Source organism: Delphinapterus leucas, chromosome 9 (assembly GCF_059928025.1).
Source record: "Delphinapterus leucas isolate spDelLeu-1000000601 "Yukka" chromosome 9, BTC_Dleu_Yukka2, whole genome shotgun sequence".
Taxonomy (NCBI): domain Eukaryota; kingdom Metazoa; phylum Chordata; class Mammalia; order Artiodactyla; family Monodontidae; genus Delphinapterus; species Delphinapterus leucas.
This window is the reverse complement of record NC_143137.1, coordinates 104885877-104900027: the sequence shown is the minus strand read 5'-3', so window position 1 is coordinate 104900027 and position 14151 is coordinate 104885877.

Here is a 14151-nt window from a genome sequence, read left to right as displayed (position 1 = left end):
ATAACGTTTCCATTAGGATATCATGAGATTTACATACAAAACAGTAAAACATAGGAGGGACTCAATGTAGAGTAGCTTGAATATTGTTACTGGAAACAGTGCTTGAGAGGCAAAAAACTTGATCTAGCACTTTTTAGCTGCGAACTACTATGCAAGTTGACATCACTCTCCTAAACTACACTCCTGCACCAGCTGTCTTAAGTGCACAGTCCATGGGAGATCAACTTCCTTGCTTTTCATTTTTCTCTTGTTTTTCAGTGTCAGTCTTTGTCTTTGCTCCGCTCTGCCTCCTTTCCACTTTCACCGACAGGTACGCTTCGGTCACTTTGCCATTGTTGTCTGGCTCAAGTGTAGAAATAATATGTCTCCTCGGGACTGCCAACACTTAATGCACATATGCTGTTTCTTGTATCTGTAATTCTATCTGGTCCCCCTTTTCAATGATCTACGTGTGTTTCTCTCTCTTATAACCTTTGTTGATCTCAGTTTGATTGGCAGTCAGCACTCATAAATGCTGGACTTTTTACCACTTCCTGACCACATGCAGGCAAACTGAAAGCCAGGGAGCATATTTTCCTGTATCAGAAAGTGAGTGACAAGACTTTAAATAACGGCTACAGGCATCTGGTGGATGGCAGAGAGGCCTGGGAGAGAGGAAAGCACACACCAGGCCCTGACAGTGTTTATGGCCACAGAAGGTTATATAACATGATGAGATGAGAAGCAGCAGAGCCATAGGGGGCAATCACCCTCTCCTGGATGCATGATCAGCCACTCAAGGAGAGGAGCAGGCTCCCAGCTCTGGTGTGCCTGGCCGGGAGCCTGGCTGCAAGGACAGAGGTGGGCCCAGCGCCTGGGTTACTGGTAGAGTGGGAAGATTGCACATGGCCACTGTGGGCTGGCCAGAGGCTATTGACAGGGCTCTGTTCATGAAGCAACTTTTTCGACAGATTTGCTGTTCTCTACTACCAGAGCCACCTGTAACTTCTCAGAATAAAACACACCCACACCCGATTTACCAAGCACCTAATATGTTCCATGTGAAGGCACGTTACATCACTGTGCTTTATATAATTTACTCTAAAAAATGCACACACGTTTCAATGGACCAAAAAAATACTATGCTTTTTTAAAGATGGGAAATTAAGGCACTGATTTATTAAGATAATTTTCAGAGAGCTTGAGTTATGTGCTTAGAATCCCACTGGAAATTGCAGGAATCAAAATTTGAACACAGTTTTGTTTTTTTTTTTTAATTGAAGTGTAGTTGATTTACAATGCTGTGTTAGTTTCAGGTTACAGCAAAGTGATTCAGATATATATGTACATTCTTTTTCAGATTTTTTTTACATTTTAGGTTATTACAAGGTATTGAATATAGTTCTCTGTGCTATATATTAGGTACTTTGTTCTTTATTTTATATACAGTAGTATGTATCTGTTAATCCCAAATTCCTTTCCCCTTTGATAGCCATAAGTTTGTTTTCTGTGTCTGTGAGTCTATTTCTGTTTTGTAACTAAGTACATTTGTATCCTTTTTAAAAATTCCACATATAAGAGATATTGTATGATACTTGTCTTTCTCTATCTGACTTACTTCACTTAGTATGATAATTTCTAGGTCCATCCATGTTGCTGCAAATGGCATTATTTCACTCTTTTTTATGGCTGAGTAATATTTTTTTCTACTTTCCAAAGCCAATGTTTGTTTGTTTTTTAAAATATAGTAGGCTTCCTTGACAATGTTTGCAAAGTCGTCTTCAACGGCACGTTAAATTACAGCTACTCGCCCACTTGAAAACTCAAATGGCTCCATAAGCTCTGATGAAAAGACCAAACTCCTAGATTTGACAAATAAGACCTTTGGACAATCAGGGCTCAGTTTTCCAGACAGCCTTGACCTCTTGACACCAAAGCCACCCCTTCTCCAGTTTCCTGTGTTCTGCATGCTGTTCTGCAAACAATATTTGCGTAACAGTGTTTTGCAAGTGGCTTGGGCCACTCTTCTGCTCTAGGACATGTGGGAGATTAACAAGTTCCCATTTGTTTATTTTTGTTTTTATTTTCATTACTCTAAGAGATGGATCCAGAAAGATCATGCTGTGATTTATGTCAAAGAGTGTCCTGCCTGTATTTTCCTTTAAGAGTTTTATAGTATCTGGTCTTACATTTAGGTCTTTAATCCTTTTTGAGTTTATTTTGGTGCACAGTGTTACAAAATGTTCTAATTTCATTCTTTAACATGTAGCTCTCCAGTTTTCCCAGGGCCACTTATTAAAGAGACTGTCTTTTCTCCATTGTGTATTCTTGACTCCTTTGTCATAGATTAACTGACCAGAGGTATGTGGGTTTACTTCTGGGCTTTCTATCCTGTTCCACTGTTCTATGTGTCTCTTTTTGTGCCAGTACCATACTGTTTTGATTACTGTAGGTTTGTACTATAATTGGAAGTCAGGGAGCCTGATTCCTCCAGCTCCATTTTCCTTTCTCAAGATTGCTTTTGCTATTTAGGTCTGTGAAGAATGCTGTTGGTAATTTGATAGGAATTGCATTAAATCTGTAGATATTCTTGGGTAGTATAGTCATTTTGACCATATTGATTCCAATCCAAGAACAGGGTACATCTTTCCATCTGCTGTCACCTTTGATTTCTTTCATCAAAATCTTACAGTTTGCAGAGTACTAGTCTTTTGCCTCCTTAGGTAGGTTTATTCCTAGGTATTTTATTCTTTTTGGTGGAATGGTAAATGGGATTGTTTCCTTAATTTCTCTTTTTGATCTTTCATTGTTAGTATGTATAGAACATACTGGAGAATTTAACTCCATCACATCAAGTTGAAAACAGATAGAGCTTTGTGCCTTATTAACACCTCCCTTTAGGTGCATCTCATTATATTTTGTGGTGGTTAATCCTTGTATATATGTTTTTCTTGCTAGAATGAGGAGAGATTGATGATGAGAAAATTGCTTTTTCTTCTCTGTGTTAAATTTTACAGTCCCTAGGACACAGTAGATTCCAACATGCTTGCTGAATTAATTAATCAATGCTTATTTTTTCATTATTATGGTGCAACATAAATCAATATTAATTAAATGTATCATCTTAATTCGTCTTCAAAAAGATGATTATTCAAAGCTTTACTACCTTCTTCAAAATATCTGCCCAGTAACTCTTAGGAAGAGACATGGAGTTATACTGAAGTTTGGAGTCTCCAGAGCAGGCTCATAGGCTCACATATGCCGAGGGATGAAAGTCTTGGAAATCACACAAAGAGTAAAACGTGGCAAAGACAGTCACACGGGAGCCAGGCTGGCCTCTAGTCTGGCCTTAGGCCATCACTGGAAAGTATTTGTAACTCTCCATTCTCTAGTTTATTTACATATACCGCCCACTGAGGGCTGCTGCTTGAGGAAGAATCAAAGAACAGTTCTCATCGCATAAAAGTACAAAGGCAGAGGGAAGAAAAAATTAATCTGTTCCCTTGGGATTTTGAAGAAACATTTTTATTCTGATTTGTATTTCAGGTGTAGGCGAGGGCAAGAAATAGTTCAAGGTTGTTAAGGAAGAGAAACAATCAAATCTACGTGGTGAAACATGCCCAAAGCAGTTTATCTTGTCTGAAGGTCTCTCTTCTTTCCACATCTCCCTTAATTTTGGCTACAGCTCAGAAGCACTTTTCTCCTTATTTCACCATTCAATTTAACTGTACTTGATTTTCAGTGTTTTTCTGATTTATTTATGCATGCTTACGTGCATGACTCAACTTTCTTTCCTTATCAATATAGAAAATGATTCATTAGACACATCTGAAACACCTCTGATGAATTCTGATGTGATTTTTTTTGCAACTGTTGCGCCCATATCATTTAGAAGCTGTATGATGGTGTTGCTTCTTATCCACAAAATCATATAATTTTAGAGCCACAAGATTTTCAACTCAGAGAAAATCTAGGTCAAACATCTAACTTCACAGGTGAGGAAACCCACGACTGGTTGGTGTATGTATTGCTCAGGGTTACAAAACTCATTAAGAAAAGCCTGAGGACTAAACCATGTTCTCCCAGTTCCCACAATTACTCTCAGATTATGCGGCTTTTCATGCCAGTTCACATAGTCATTTGATTGAACCATTTTCATAACCCAAGTCCTAGAAGTTTCACCCTTGAGTTAAACCTGATGAGCTCCAGGGTATAAGGACATAGACTTAGCATCAGAAACAGTTGGATCTAAAGCTTGACTCTGCCCTTTGGGGACAGGACTGGCCAAGTTAGCTCACCTTTATCATTTAAAATCTCATTATCTGTAAAAAGAATTTGTGATACTTATGCCGCAGGGTTATCATGAGGCAAACATTAAAGACTAAATATACAATTTTAGCTCATTTCCCAAGAAAAAGAAAAAGAATTTCTCTCATCATCTTCTCTTTGAGTTAAGGGTATTTCAATTCATGCATGTAAATATTTATTAACATGAGTTTAAATGATAATTTGCTTTTGTCCTTAGAAACCTAAACCACATATTTTTTTTTCTTTATTCTAGTTTACCAAGAGAGGTATTCATTTTTTCCCAAAGTATTCTAATTACAGAGAAATGTTTAAAATTTTGTTAATTCTCTCATAAACCAGTCTGTCCTCTTTGGGAAGAAAACATAACAGTTTAATATAAAATCTGAGATCGTACATTTCTATTCTGTTATCAGTATAGCTATTTCTCTCTTGGTGTGCGTGTGTGTGTGTGTGTGTGTGTGTTTATGTGTGTCTTCCAGCTACTAGGAATACAGCACCATGTGTCGGCTACGTTTCCAGGCTGGGAGGAATTTTCTTTACCGCTGCACTGCTGCGTACTCCACACCCCTAAATGTAGCAATAAACCCATTCTGTGCTAACTCTAAAATGTCACGTCAACTCATCTGTGGACCTGATCCTTATTATTTTCTCCTTTGTCCGCTGGTGTTAGGGACCCGACTCCCAAGAAAGAGTTGTTGGTTTAATATAAATAGGGGGATACAAGAGGCTGGGCACCCAGTTCCATTTTCTGTGGACCCAAAGGCCGAGTTGCAAATATATCATTTCATTACATGGTTTGGATCGCTGGCGCTTAAACATGAATATAGATCCTTTGTATTGCTTACGTTTAAGCATAGTTAAATATGTGATTGGGTGGATCTGAATATATCCAGCAATTCTAGCGACATAAACACAGTATCTCATGGTCAAGTGTTCATTCTCTATGAGGACCCAGCAGAAGAGCAGTAATGGTTTAATAATACAGAGTTATTTATTGTTGCTCTGGAAGCCATGGCGTTTCTTCAGAAATCTAGGGATCTGCATTGACATTCTCTCTGCTGCCTGAGGTGTAACTTTTCTTTTCTCTTTTTTTGTCTTTTTCTTTTTTTCCACAGAGGGGTACTCTGGCATGCCTCAGACCATTGCAGCCGCCAAAACTTTACCAATATGTCAGGTCAGTGAATCCTTTTGTGTTTCCCCACCCTGTGGGATGCATGTGTCATACTAGGTTGTTAATGGTACTTACCACTATTTACACACCATGTACGATTACTGTGATATCATTACTATAGTGCAGTCACATGGAGCTTTACAGGATCAAGAAACAAGGTGATTCTTTTTTTTTTTTTTTTTGCGGTACACAGGCCTCTCACTGCTGTGGCCTCTCCCATTGCGGAGCACAGGCTCCAGACGCGCAGGCTCAGTGGCCATGGCTCACGGGCCCAGCCGCTCCGCGGCACGTGGGATCTTCCCTGACCGGGACATGAACCCGTGTCCCCTGCATCGGCAGGCGGGCTCTCAACCACTGCGCCACCAGGGAAGCCCCCTTTTTTTTTGTTTTAACATCTTTATTGGAATATAATTGCTTTACAATGGTGTGTTAGTTTCTGCTGTATAACAAGGTGAATCAGCCATGTGCATACATATATCCCCATATCCCCTCCCTCTTGCATCTCCCTCCTGCCCTCCCTATTCCACCCCTCTAGGTGACCACAAAGCACTGAGCTGATCTCCCTGTGCTATGCAGCTGCTTCCTACTAGCTATCTATTTTACGTTTGGTAGTGTATATATGTCCATGATACTCTCTCTCTTCATCCCAGCTTCCCCTTCTCCCTCCCTGTGTCCTCAAGTCCATTCTCTACATCTGCATCTTTATTCCTGTCCTGCCCCTAGGTTCATCAGAACCATGTTTTAAAAAATTCCATATGTATGTGTTAGCATATGGTATTTGTTTTTCTCTTTCTGACTTACTTCACTCTGTATGACTTACCCTATGTCCATCCACCTCACTACAAATAACACAATTTAATTTCTTTTTATGGCTGAGTAATATTCCATTGTATATATGTGCCATATCTTCTTTAACCATTTATCTGTCAATTGGCATTAGATTGCTTCCATGTCCTGGCTATTGTAAATAGTGCTGCAATGAACATTGTGGTACATGACTCTTTTTGAATAATGATTTTCTCAGGGTATATGCCCAGGAGTGGGATTGCTGGGTCATATTATAGTTCTATTTTCAGCATTTTAAGGAAACTCCAGACTGTTCTCCATAGTGACTGTATCAGTTTACATTCCCACCAACAGTGCAAGAGGGTTGCCTTTTCTCCACACCCTCTCCAGCAGTTATTGTTTCTAGATTTTTTGATGATGGTCATTCTGACCGGTGTGAGGTGATACCTCACTGTAGTTTTGATTTGCATTTCTCTAATGATTAGTGATGTTGAGCATCCTTTCATGTGTTTTTTGGCAATCTGTATATCTTCTTTGGAGAAATGTCTATTTAGGTTTTCTGCCCATTTTTTGATTGGGTTGTTTGTTTTCTTCATATTGAGCTGCTTATATATTTTCGAGATTAATCCTTTGTTAGTTGTTCCATTCGCAAATATTTTCTCCCATTCTGAGGGTTGTCTTTTCATCTTGTTTATGGTTCCCTTTGCTGTGAAAAAGTTTTTAAGTTTCATTAGGTCCCAGTTGATTATTATTTTTTATTTCCATTACTCTAGGAGGTTGTCAAAAACGATCTTGATGTGATTTATGTCAAAAAGTGTTCTTCCTATGTTTTCCTCTAAGAGTTTTCTAGTGTCTGGCCTTACATTTAGGTCTTTAATCCATTTTGAGTTTATTTTTGTGTATGGTGTTAGGGAGTGTTCTAATTTCATTCTTTTCCATGTAGCTGTCCAGTTTTTCCAGCACCATTTATTGAAGTGGATGTCTTATCTCCATTGTATATTCTTGCCTCCTTTATCAAAGTTAAGGTGACCATGTGTGCATGAGTTTATCTCTGGGCTTTCTATCCTGTTCCATTTATCTAGATTTCTGTTTTTGTGCCAGTACAATACTGTCTTGATTACTGTAGTTTTGTAGTATAGTCTGAAGTCAGAGAGCCTGATACCTCCAGCTCCGTTTTTCTCTCTCAAGATGGCTTTGTCTATTCAGGGTCTTTTGTGTTTCCATACAAATTGTGAAAGCTCTTGTTCTAGTTCTGTGAAAAATGTCATTGATAGTTTGATAGGGATTGCATTGAATATGCAGATTGCTTTGGGTAGTATAGTCATTTTCACATGTTGATTCTTCCAATCCAAGAACATGGTATATCTTTCCATCTGTTTGTATCATCTTTAATTTCTTCCATCAGTGTCATAGTTTTCTGCATACAGGGGTTTTACCTCCTTAGGTAGGTTTATTCCTAGGTATTTTATTGATTTTGTTGCAATGGTAAATGGGAGTGTCTCTTAATTTCTCTTTCAGATTTTTCAGCATTAGTGTATAGGAATGCAAGAGATTTCTGTGCATTAATTTTGTATTCTTCTACTTTACCAAGTTCATTGATTAGTAGTTTTCTGGTAGTATATTTAGGATTCTCTATGTATAGTATCAAGTCATTTGCAAACAGTGACAGTTTTACTTCTTCTTTTCCAATTTGCATTCCTTTTATTTCTTTTGCTTCTCTGATTGCTGTGGCTAAAACTTCCAATATATGTTGAATAATAGTGGTGAAAGTGGGCATCCTTGTCTTGTTCCTGATTTTAGAGGAAGTGGTTTCAGTTTTTCACCATTGAGAATGATGTTGGCTGTGGGTTTGTCATACATGGCCTTTATTATGTTGATATAAGTTCCCTCTATGCCTAATTTCTGGAGAGTTTTTATCATAAATGGGTGTTGAATTTTGTCAAAAGGTTTTCTGCATCTATTGAGATGATCATATGATTTTTCTCCTTCAATTTGTTAATATTGTTTATCACATTGATTGATTTGCATATATTGAAGAATCCTTGCATTCCTGGGATAAACCCCATGTGATCATGATGTATGATCCTTTTAATGCGCTGCTGGATTCTGTTTGCTAGTATTTTGTTGAAGATTTTTGCATGTATTTTCATCAGTGATATTGGTCTGTAGTTTTCTTTTTTTTGACATCTTTGTCTGGTTTTGGTATCAGGGTGATTGTGGCCTCATAGAATGAGTTTGGGAATGTTCTTCCCTCTGCTATATTTTGGAAGAGTTTGAGAAGGATAGGTGTTACCTCTTCTCTAAATGTTTGATAGAATTTGCCTGTGAAGCCATCTGGTCCTGGGCTTTTGTTTGTTGGAAGACTTTTAACCACAGTTTCAATTTCAGAGCTTGTGATTGTTCTGTTTATTTTTTCTATTTTTTTCCTGGTTTAGTGTTGGAAGGTTATGCTTTTCTAAGAATTTCTCCGTTTCTTCCAGGTTGTCCATTTTATTGGCATATAGTTGCTTGTAGTAATCTCTCATGATTCTTTGTATTTCTGCAGTGTCAGTTGTTACTTCTCCTTTTTCATATCTAATTCTGTTGCTTTAAGTCTTCTCCCTTTTTTTCTTGATGAGCCTGGCTACTGGTTTATCAATTTTGTTTATCTTCTCAAAGAACCAGCTTTTAGTTGTATTGATCTTTGCTATTGTTTTCTTCATTTTTGTTTCATTTATCTCTGATCTGATCTTTATGATTTCTTTCCCTCTGCTAACTTTGGGTTTTTTTTTTTTCTTTCTTTCTCTAATTGCTTTAGGTGTAAGGTTAGGTTGTTTATTTGAGATGTTTCTTGTTTCTTGAGGGAGGATTGTATTGCTATAAACTTCCCTCTTAGTGCTGCTTTTGCTGCATCCCATAGGTTTTGGGTTGCTGTGTTCTGATTGTCAGTTGTTTCTAGGTATTCTTTTATTTCCTCTTTGATTTCCTCAGTGATCTCTTGGTTATTTAGTACCATATTGTTTAGCCCCCATGTGCTTGTATTTTTTACAGTTTTTTTCCTGTAATTGATATCTAGTCTCATAGTGTTGTGGTAAGAAAAGATACTTGATAAATTTTCATTTTCTTAAATTTACCAAGGCTTGATTTGTGACACAAGATATGATCTATCCTTCAGAATGTTCCATGAGCATTTGAGAAGAAAGTGTATTCTGTTGATTTTGGATGGAATGTCCTATAAATATCAATTAAGTCCATCTTGTTTAATGTGTCATTGAAAGCTTGTGTTTCCTTATTTATTTTCATTTTGGATGATCTGTCCATGGGTGAAAGTGGGGTGTTAAAGTCCCCTACTATGATTGTGTTATGGTCTGTTTCCCCTTTTATGGCTGTTAGCATCTGCCTTATGTATTGAGGTGCTCCTATGTTGGGTACATAAATATTTACAATTGTTATATCTTCTTCTTGGATTCATCCTTTGATCTTTATGTAGTGTCTCTCTTTGTCTCTTGTAATAGTCTTTATTTTAAAATCTATTTTGTCTGATATGAGAATTGTTACTCCAGCTTTCTTTTGATTTCCATTTGCATGGAATATCTTTCTCCATCCCCTCACTTTCAGTCTGTATGTGTCCCTAGGTCTGAAGTGGGTCTCTTGTAGACAGCATATATACGGGTCTTGTTTGTGTATCCATTCAGCCAGTGTATGTCTTTGGTTGGAGCATTTAATCCATTTATATTTTAGGTAATTATATGTATGTTCCTATTACCATTCTCTTAATTGTTTTGGGCTTGTTTTTGTAGGTCTTTTCCTTCTCTTATATTTCCTGCTTAGAGAAGTTCCTTTAGCATTTGTTGTAAAGCTGGTTTGGTGGTGCTGAATTCTCTTAGTTTTTGCTTGTCTGTAAATCTTTTGATTCCTCCATCCAATCTGAATGAGATCCTTGCCGAGTAGAGTAATCTTAGTTGTAGGTTCTTCCCTTTCATTACTTTAAATATGTCATGCCACTCCTTTCTGGCTTGCAGAGTTTCTGCTGAAAGATCAGCTGTTAACCTTATGGGGATTTCCTTGTATGTTTTTTGTTGCTTTTCCTTTGCTGCTTTTAATATTTTTTCTTTGTATTTATTTTTTGTTAGTTTGACTAATGTATTTCTTCACATGTTTCTCCTTGGATTTATCCTATATGGGACTTTCTATGCTTCGTGGACTTGACTGATTATTTCCTTCCCATGTTAGGGAAGTTTTCAACTATAATCTCTTCAAATATATTCTCGGACCCTTTCTTTTTCTCTTCTTCTTCTGGGACCCCTTTAATTTGAATGTAGGTGCATTTAACATTGTCCCAGAAGTCTCTGTGACTGTCCTCAATTCTTTTCATTATTTTTTCTTTATTTTGCTCTGTGGTAGCTATTTCCAATATTTTATCTTCCAGATCACTTATCTGTTCTTCTGCCTCAGTTATTCTGCTATTGATTCCTTCTAGAGAATTTTTTAATTTCATTTATTTTGTTGTTCATCATTGTTTGTTTGCTTTTTAGTTCTTCTAGTTCCTTGTTAAACATTCTTTGTATTTTCTCCATTTTATTTCCAATATTTTGGATCATCTTTACTATCATTACTGTGAATTCTTTTTCAGGTAGACTGCCTATTTCCTCCTCATTTGTTTGGTCTGGTGGGTTTTTACTTTGCTCCTTCATCTGCTGTGTATTTCTCTGTCTTCTCATTTTGCTTAACTCACTGTGTTTGGGTTCTGCTTTTTGCAGGCTGCAGGTTCATAGCTCCCATTGTTTTTGGTGACTGCCCCCAGTGGCTAAGGTTGGTTCAGTGGGTTGTGTAGGCTTCCTGGTGGAGGGGACTGGTGCCTGTGTTCTGGTGGATGAGGCTGGATCTTGTCTTTCTTGTGGGCAGGACAGTGTCTGGTGGTGTGTTTTGGGGTGTCTGTGAACTTATTATGATTTTAGGCAACCTCTCTGCTAATGGGTGGGCTTGTGTTCCTGTCTTGCTAGTTGTTTGGAATGGGGCATCCAGCACTGGAGGTTGCTGGTTGTTGAGTGGAACTGGGTCTTAGCATTGAGATGGAGATCTCTGTGAGAGCTCTTGCTGATTGATTTTACGTGGCTCTAGGAAGTCTCTGGTGGTCCAATGTCCTGAACTCTGCTCTCGCACCTCAGAGCCTCATACCTGACACCAGTCCAGTGCACCCAGACCCTGTCTGCCACAGGGCTCAAAAGAAAAGGGAGAAAAGAAGAAAGAGAAAAATACGGTCCTTAAAAGACCTACTGGAGGCGCATGCCCACGAGCATCTTCCTGCCTCTCTCATCAGCCACAAGAGCTGCACCAGGAGGGCCAGCAAGATGATTCCTAAAGACTCTTTTGTGGCAGAATCCTGGATGGTTAATACTGCCCTGAAGAAGATAGTGAACATGTATTACTGAGTTTCCCATAGAAAATCAAACTGATTTTACCAGTGATCCTGCTGTGGGTCAAGAACTGCACTTTCCCTCCTCAGTGGTTGTACGGTGAATGCTGGAAGCTGTATTGATCCACTTCCGTAAAATACCCCATCAGCACAGCAGCTGCGATTAGAAAAAAGCAGTACCACCTGTTTACATTTACAGTAGCTCTCCCTCATCTGTTACAGTTCTTCTGGTTTTAGCAAGAGTCAGAAATTGGATGGGATATTATGCCAATCACCAACCTTGAATTCATTGAATCAGGAGTTGGCAAACTTTTTCTGTAGAGTACCAGATATTAAATAATTTAGGCTTTGGAGGTTAAGGGTCTTTGTCACATTTACTGAACTCTGCAGCCATAAATAATCTATAAGCTAATGAGTATGGCTGTATTTAAAAAAACTTTATTTCCAAAAATAGGCAGTCGACCAAATTTGGCCAGTGGAACATAGTTTGTCACATCCTGAGATCAGTCCCGGGATACATTATTGCTACTGATTCTCTCTTATTTTCTGGATAAAGAGGGGGTGTTTCCAGAATTTCCACTTTTGGGTAGTGGATTGAATAGTGTCTCTTCAAAATTCATGTCCACCAGAAAAGTCAGAACGTATCTTTTTAGAAATAGGGTCTTTGAGGGTGTAATTAGTAAAGTTAAGATGAGGTCTTGTGGATTAGGGTGGGCCTTAATCCAAGACTAGTGTCCCTATAAGAAGAGAAGGTAGGGGCAGAGATGCATAGCAGGAAGAAGGCCAGGTGAGAGTGGAGGCAGAGAGATACATCCACAAGCCAAGGATGCCAAGGGCTGCCAGCAGCACCAGAAAAGGAGAGAAGTATGGAACAGACTTTGCCCAGAAACTCCAGAAGAAAACAACCTTGCTGCACTTTGATTTCAAATTTCTATCCTCCAGAACTGCAAGAAAATACATCTCTGTTGTTGTAAGCCAACCCTAATTGTGATCTGTGAGGGCAACCCTAGAAAACGAATACACCTATGGCCTTAATAGCTCTTACTCGAGGACTCAGGGACATAATTTGACATTCTTCCCATTGTTAAGAATATTTATCTTAATTACACACTCAGGGGTAGGATGCTTAACAGTATGGTGGGCTCACAGGTAGTATGAATTGGTCACCTGGCCTTCATGGTATCCAACCCAAGACATGTGATTGTGATGGTCCCCTTGTATTAGTGTGAGCTCAGACCCAAACTCACCAGTCTTGAAAAAGTCTGAACAATCTGATTTGTCCAGGAATTGTTAGCCTGGAAAGGAGCCACGTCCCTTTACAGAAGGACTGGCAGAATATGTACTTCAAATACTTGCAGTAATTTTGTAGGATCTTTTGTCAAAGAAACATGGGCATCCTTTAAGTTGATGGGATCAGGCTCTGACTTAGATCAGAAAACAGAAACATAGGTTATGATTTTCTATTGCAAACCATCACATAAACTTTCTGATCACAGTATTATGACTTTTTAATGCACATTTAGCAAGACTGTAGTCATTTTTCATCTAAATCACCCCTTCATTTTCCATGATCCATTAGCTGTTGCTACATATCTTTGCCTATTAAACACTGGATTCTGCTTATTACGGTAGTCAGGTCAGCCTTGGCATCCAATGTTGTTTGTTTTTCCTTTTGTTGCTGAATAGTAGTTCATAAAATTCATACACCATAGTTAAAACATTATCCTGTTGATAGATATTTGGGTTTCCATTTTTTGATCATTAAAAGTTAAGCTGCTATGAACTTTGGAGACAACATAGTCATCATTTGGGTGTGTTGCTCTGGCCCATTTACCAGGTAACCCCCAAAGCAGGTGGTTTTGAGTGAGGCCGAAAACAAGAGGATGCTCTGTACCAGGTCGAGGCTGCCAACGTTGCCTGGAGAGTCATGGCAGGTAGGGATGCTGTAACATTGTTTTCCTATTTTAAACGTAAAACATTATTTGGATCATCTAGAAATTAACATGAGACATCAGGTCTAGTGGTTATAAAACATCAGTGCATAGGCATTGTTACAGGGACACTATAAATGTTCTAGATAAAATGATATAAAATAAAAAGGTGAAGAATAATAAGAATAACAAGATAACTGTAAGGTGTACCTAGTGAAACTAGTAATAATTCAGTAGAGAGCAGAATATGGTGAAAATGTGAAATTGAGGTTTAGATATATTGATGGTGGCAAAAAAGAATGTAATGTGAGTTGCTAAGGATTGGAAAAAATATATACATATATAATCTCTCTCTATGTATCTATATTACATATGCTATATACAATATGCACACATAGACAACGACATGCATACGTAAAATTCCTGCACCTAAATGTGGGTCATCATTAGAAGTCTGCAAAAATGTACATCAATATATTAGCAATGACCATCTCCAGTTTCTAAAATTGGAAATAACAGGTGATTGTTTTTCCTTTTTAAAACAGAAAAAACAATCTAAAAATGTTCTTCTTCTTTTTTTT